This window comes from Anoplophora glabripennis, unplaced genomic scaffold (assembly GCF_000390285.2).
Source record: "Anoplophora glabripennis isolate ALB-LARVAE unplaced genomic scaffold, Agla_2.0 scaffold1600, whole genome shotgun sequence".
Taxonomy (NCBI): Eukaryota; Metazoa; Arthropoda; class Insecta; order Coleoptera; family Cerambycidae; genus Anoplophora; species Anoplophora glabripennis.
Window position 1 is genome coordinate 19,677 of NW_019417681.1, and position 7,707 is coordinate 27,383.

A 7,707-nucleotide genomic window follows, 5' to 3' on the forward strand; every position below is an offset into this window, starting at 1 on the left:
CAACCTCTTTTGAAAACTTTTAACGAAACTACTAATCAAAATAAAATTGTCACAGAAATTAAAAGGATAAAACAAAATTTTGGAATTGAAAATATCAGATTCATTAGTTAACAAATTATTAATAATTGTAATTCTCTTTTAACTCGGATGAAATACACATTGCAATATCCTTTTCCGCGCTAAAAACAGTTTATAATCCAAGTATTACTTTTAATGAAGTAAGATTTATGAAAAATACACTTTTCCAACTTTATGTCAAATCAAATTTAGAAAGCGACTTATCGTATTTTAAATTGATGCATCGAGATGTTTTCTTTAAATATCTAAATTTCAGTTTTGTTATTACTTTACCGTTGTTCTCAAAAGAAAATACATTCCTGTACAAACTTTATCCGATCTCTCAAAATAACCTTACCTTAATTCCTCCCAAACCTATAATAATGCTTGGCGAAGGAAACCAAAAGTACTTAGATAAAGAATGCTCTCTGGTAGAACAGTTCTACATTTGCAATGAAAAGCCAGAACCTGTCCAAGAAGTTTGCATCTCCATGATTGTTCAAGGTCGACAGCCATCAAACTGCCAGTTTAGTGAAGTCAAAATTATACAACCAATAACTCAAAATGCCCCAAATCAGACTTTACTCGCCCTAAATCCACTAAACGCTACTGATATCAGGTTCCAATCCAGTACCAACGGAGCTGAGAGAAGAAGTTCCCCAACCTTAATTACCATCGACAATATGTGTATGGATCAATGATGTCTCGTTTTTAACATCCACCAATCCAACGACTCATGTAGGAACAGAAATCATACTACCACCTCTACCCAGTCAAATGGATATCTCAAATAAAACGCCACATGGGTTAAAGTTCAAATCCATCAATTTTGAGGACATAAATAGAATTATCTAATCCAGCCACCATTTGTCAACAATCAACCATGTTGAGGCACTCCCTGACAACCAATCGAATTTATTGTAGATCATCTTAATTGTTTCCATTATCTTTATCTGACTATTATCCACATATATGCATTGCCGAAAGAGAATCCATACCTTTATTTTGAAGAACCGCCAAAGAGGAGGAAATTCCCAAGGCCCAGTCGAAGACGTCCCAATGGCAACAATAGGTACTCATGGTCTATTTATTCTAAAGGGGGAGGAGTGATGTGCCCCGTATATTATATTTTTTACTTATAATTCATTGCTTTAATCATAATAATAAATGTCATGAACTTAGAATATCAAGTAGAGATAAAAATTATGTTAGAGTCAGCTTTTTGAATATACAGGGATGGTCAGCAGTACGGAATAAAATTCATATCTTTTGAATGAGTTAATTTTTTTTAAAACGCCGAAACACAACTAATTTTGATTTTTTCCCATCTTTCGGTTATATAATAATTAATTTTTCTTCAACCCCCTAACCCCCAGCTACCCCTACTTTTTTTTTCAAATGAAAACATAAGGCATGAGGGGGCTCGTTGAAAAGCTTATAGAAAACCGAATCCAGCCATACCAAATAGACAAGTTTTATTTTTTCAATAGTAAGTTTTTTTCATTTAAAAATTGAAACAACTAGATAATTTACAAAAATAAACTCAATGTTGCAAATGCTGAAAATGTCCTCCATTCACTATTTGGCGTTCTCCAAGATGATAGTAAAAGCTGTCCACAGCATTCTGAATGACTTCCGCTGGTAAATTATGCATCTCCGCCCTAATCTTGTTCTTTAAATTCTCAATATTATCCGGTCTGTCCTGATAGACTCTTTCTTTCAAATATCCCCAAAGAAAATAATCCAGGGGTGTTAAGTCGGGGGATCTTGGCGGCCATTCAACTGTACCCCGTCTACCAATCCAGCGATTTGGAAACATTTCATCTAAGTATCTTCGAACATCAATACCAAAATGTGGGGGAGCGCCATCTTGTTGGAACCAAATTCTTTCATTCGGTATATCTGGATCAATTTCATGAGGGGAAATCACAACTAGAGCAGGTATCAGGACAAATGTTAGGAAATCCAGGTAGCGTGCGGCAGTAAGATTTTCTTCAAAAAAGAATGGGCCGAAGATTCTGTTGTTAATGATACTTGCCCATACATTAACTTTCTGTGGATGCTGCGTATGCTATTCGCATGTCCAGTGTGGATTTTCCTGGGACCAAAAACGATAGTTGTGCCTGTTAACCACTCCATTTAAATAAAACGTAGCTTTATCCGAAAAAAGTACGTCTCGTTGAAAACCATTATTGTCGTCACACCATCTCATCATTTCTTCACAAAATTGTAATCGCCTATCATAATCGTCTTCCAAAAGCTCTTGGACAAGACATACCTTATAGGGGTCGTATTTCTCTTGTTTCAGAAACATTCGAATTGCAGTTCGAGAAGCATCGTGATTGCAGGCCAATGAAACAGTTGAAGTATGAGGATTTTCAACAAGTTCTAATGCAATGTCTAATTTCTTTTCTTCATTCAAAGCACGTGCCCGTCCAGTTTTGGGCAAAGTCTGTACTGTACCGTGTTCCTCAAATTTGTGAAATATTTTACTAACTGTCCCTTGCGAGAATTGGTTTTCGGGATATTTCGCATTAAATAAATAGCGCACTTCAGCCTGACTTCTTATTTTGTCTCCACATCCAAGCAATATCAAGATTTCAATGCGTTGCCTTTCCGACAATACCATTGCAGTTCAGTAAATAATTTGATTTTGACACAATAGTAACGTTTCAAACTCCAATTTCCAACTAAGTAAGTAAGTGGAACCAAAAAAACGCAACATAAAAATATATCTTTTTTGCGTTAGCAGTGATAGGTACAGTTTCAAATTCTTTATTTGATTCTGTGCAAATTCATGGAGGATAACACTGAAGATAATTAAATTTTATTTCACTTGTTAATTAGGTGTTTTATACAACCCTAAAAACCTTGCTATTGAAAAAATAAAACTTGTTTATTTGGTATGGCTGGATTCAGTTTTCTATAAGCTTTGAACGAGCCCCCTCATGCCTTATGTTTCCATTTGAAAAAAAATAAGGGGTAGCTGGGGGTTAGGGGGTTGAAGAAAAATTAATTATTATATAACCGAAAGATAGGAAAAAATCTAAATCAGTTAACGTGTTTCGGCGTTTTAAACAAAATTAACTCATTCAAAAGATATGAATTTTATTCCGTACTTCTGGCCATCCCTGTATATAAAAATGCTTTGTAGATTCCAACCTTCAATTGTAATATTGTCACGAAGTGAATAAAGCTTGTTCTTCCAAACAACATACTTTGAGTTAATTATTTGATAATTAATTTAACAAATAAAACTCAGATACAACTGGGAGAAGTGAAAATCTTGTAAAACCTGATAGCTTTAAATGCATTAATACACAAGTATTTTCAGAAAGATGTATTTATATCTTTATTTTGTTATTTATTACTTTTTTCTTTGCGCATTTAAACTTGTTTTAATTTATTTTGAACTTTTGCTGATGTGGGCTTCTTTACCTTTTACAATAATACATATACAAAATTTTACTCCATGAGTGCCGAAATGAAACGGGCTCTGTGGAATGCTCCTGTACTTTGTCACTAACGCATCCTATATTTACCAGCCAGATGAAATAAATTGAACTGAGAAGATTCTACTTCCTCTCAGAAGCACCTCTTCCTTATCTACTACAAAATCCATGAATTTTTCTATCATGAAGTATTTACTTCAGTTTAAGTTAATGTCTAAGGAAGTTTTCGACAAATTTTCACTCACTTCCCAGTAGCAATTTAATTATATAGTACACTGTGTAACAAGTGCGGAAAGCGCCCAAGTGGCGCTATGGCAATTTTTCCGAACGAGTTGCATATACTATTTTCTATCACAAGTGCGAGTCGCTATGGGACCTATAGCATAGGGCGCGTAGGGGGTTATGTGCACGGAAAGTGCCAGATAGTACATACAACGGCGTGATGTTATTTTCATAGCGCAACGCTCCAGTTAAATCTTTAACTTTAACTCAGTTTGGCGTTTTTTCTCTGGTAAAAAATCCGTAATATTTTGCTAAAAGGTGTACGCATATTAAATTAAAGCAGACCAGGCGTTCATGACAATGGGAACTAATAGTTTGCAAATTATTACCTTTCAATTAATAAAATATAGCTCCGCTTCATTCCGCTAGCCTGCAAGAAAAATAAAGCAATAAAGAATCTTTGTTAGTCATGTTGAGTAGCGAATAAGATGCACCTAGCTCGGGTGCAAGCTGTCGAGAATTAGTCAAATTAAGCTCAAAACCTTCGGGAGGCTTGTTGCTTGACGTAGATTAGATATTGTAGGTATACAATTAAAATATAAGTTTGCGCCAAGAAAAAAGTTGTGTTATTTACAGGAAAAATTAAGAACTGAAAAAATACTCAAAAATGGTGTTTTTTCTCACATTTTTATATAACTTTTATAAACTAATATAACTTTTTACATGCAGTTTACAAAAAAAAACTATTACCGATAAAAGTGTTGTTATGAAATTTGCTATAAGATAGAATTGCTTTGATAACCGCGCCTATTATATTTTTGTTGCTAGATAGCTAAAACAGCGTAAGAAAGTGATGAAAATCGAGGTAATTTTGAAGCGTTGAACTGGCAGGTAAAATATTGTCCAATTCTACTATAAATGTAAATGTAAGTACTTTAAAGTATTACAAAACGAAATCCCAAAACCCTATCCAAATCGGTCTGATAGTTTTGGCATGACACAATTTGTTACTAAATTTCATCGCGAAATGTCGTTACTTTTGCGTCAATACTGGGGTTAAAGTTAGTGCTGGCAACTGAAATCGGTTTTTTGGATAGTCGGTTAACCGGTTTCGGATAATTCGGATTTTTACGAAATCCGAAAACCGGTTATTCGGTTATTGGATTCTTCAAATATCCGATTATTCAAATAACCGATTATTCGATAATCTACTTCCTTTTTTTTTTAGACATCGATTTGTCCGATTGCAATTGACTTTTTTTGGAGATCGATTTCTTCGTAAACAAATTTGACTTCGAGATTTTTGTACTTTTTTTTTTAGACATCAATTTCTCCGGGTCTGTCTTTATAAAGCACCGATTTTCAGATATCCGGTTTTGGCGATTCAAGTAACGGGTTATTCGAATAACCGGTTTTAGCAACTATTCGACTAACCGGTTTTATCTGAAATCGGTTTTTACGGAACCCGGTTAACCGGTTTCACTTTTTTCCGGTTTTTGCCAGCACTAGTTAAAGTTAAGCATTTTAATTGGCGCTGATTTTTCTACAAATACTTGAACCCTTTAACTATCATACAGAATGTTTATAATATCATTTTTTATAATAATTTTTGGAACGATTTTAAAAGTTCGAAAAATGTTGACTTTATAAACAAATAGGTACTTTCGTGAAGCGGTTTAGAGCATTGGAAAATATACCAAAGTACTAAAAAATAGTTAGACGCTTAACTTGAAAAAAAGAACGTTCAAATCGGTCGTATAAATTCCGACATATCGAGTGTAAAAGTCAACAAGCCTTAGCTGCAAAACTATGCATAATGTAACAACAAAAATTGAATTTGATAGATTTTTTCAAGAATTTTCAGTATGTGTTTTTATAAATATTATCGCACGTGTGCTTTTTGTATGAAAATTCAGTGAATATCGCCAAGCCGATCTTTTGAGCCACAACACACAAAACCGGGGGGAGGGGATAAATTATAGAAATTGATTCGATTTTAATGATTTTTTTAAAATCAACAAAGCAAAATGAGAGGGATTCAATTATCAAGATTTCATTAGAATAGCCCTTTGCGGCCTATTACGACTACTTAAAATTTCGCACATTTCATTGTTGTTATATATTCAAATAAATATTAATATCGATGGCGTTCAATATCTCGGCTTCTATGGCTCTGATTTTGCTGATTTTTTTTTAATCGATGTAACAAAATGAAGGGAATTCAATTATAAAGATTTCATTAAATTATAAAGCCTTATCGGCCTATTACGACTACTTAAAATATCACACAGTTCATTGTTTTTGTATATTCGTGTACTTAAATAATAATATCGATGGTAGATATACATACTCCACTGTTAATGGGTATTAGTTTTAATAATTACTTGGTAATAATGTTTAAAATCTTGAAATTTTTATTTAATATGTAATTTATTTATTGTATGCATATAATATACATAGAAAAAATATAGATACAAATAATGATTTATTTATGTTTATAAAACGTGTTTATTATATTTTCATAATCATCGCATTATTAAAGTTTTTCACTTTCTTACCTTCACTTAAATTATCAGCAATTGAATAAGTATCGTTTTCCATTATTTTCAAATCAGTATTTAATTAAGTAGGTACCACTGTCAGATTAACAGCAAATGCTGACTTATGGTATATTGGTTAATTTGACTTTTTAAGTTTGCTAGCAATTTCACAGCCATCCTCGCAAGAAATTGAATCATTTTATTTATCACAAAAACCATCAAAAACAGAAAAAATAAAAGATCGATATAGGTAATATGGATAGATAGGGAGTAAATTTCTACAACAGATTTTGATTAAATATGCAGGGTGCTCGATTTAGAAAAACCAAGTTTTGGCGGTTCGGTCATCAACCAAATTCGACAATAAATATGAAATTGAAATAGGTCAAAGACCATTAGAGACCATTAGACCATTAGAAATAAATATAGGGAAGCTTGATAAATATTCCCTAAAATTACGCGTGGAAAATATACAGGGTGTTTTCTTTATCTACATTATAATGCATAGATACAATAAATAAATTACATATCAAATAAAAATTTCAAGATTTTAAACATTATTACCAAGTAATTATTAAAACTAATACCCATTAACAGTGGAGTATGTATATCTACCGTTTGTGTGATGTTATCCACGGTTTCCCCAGCCACGGTTTATGACGTGCGGGAAATCATCTTTGGGATGGAGGAGCTCAGATCACCGAATTGCGGGCGGAAATTTATACTACATTTTCATGTTTGTTGCACCTCGCTTATAAAACAATAAAAATAGAAAGAATAGGGGAAACCTATAAGCAACTCAGCACCACCCCTATTATTGTCTGTCCGTCTAAGTGCTGGTAAAACATTATTATTTAAAAATGTTGAGAAGAATTTTCAACTTTATGCCGGAAAAAAATTCTATCTTATTGAAATGTTCGTGTTCACAAAAATTTCGAAATGCGTCGGCTAGAGGGACCCACAAGCAACTCAGAACCACCCTCGTTTTTCTTTTCTTTTGGTTGCCCGTCTAGAGGGTTGTAAAATATTATTATTTAAATATATACAGCAGAATTTTCAACTTTATACCGGAAACAAATTTTTTTACTCCATCTAAACCTTCGTGTTCACAAAAATTTCGAAATACGTCGACTAGAGCGACCTATAAACAACTCAGAACCACCCTCGTTTTTCTTTGGTTGTCCGTCTAGAGGGTTGTAAAATATTATTATTTAAATATCTACAGCAAAATTTTCAACTTTACGCCTGAAAAAAAATGTTTACCCCATCTATACCTTCGTGTTCACAAAAATTTCGAAATACGTCGGCAAGAGGGACCTATAAGCAACTCAGAACCACCCTCGTTTTTCTTTGGTTGCCCGTCTAGGGGGTTGCAAAATATTATTATTTAAATATCTAGAGCAGAATTTTCAACTTTATACCGGAAACAAATTTTT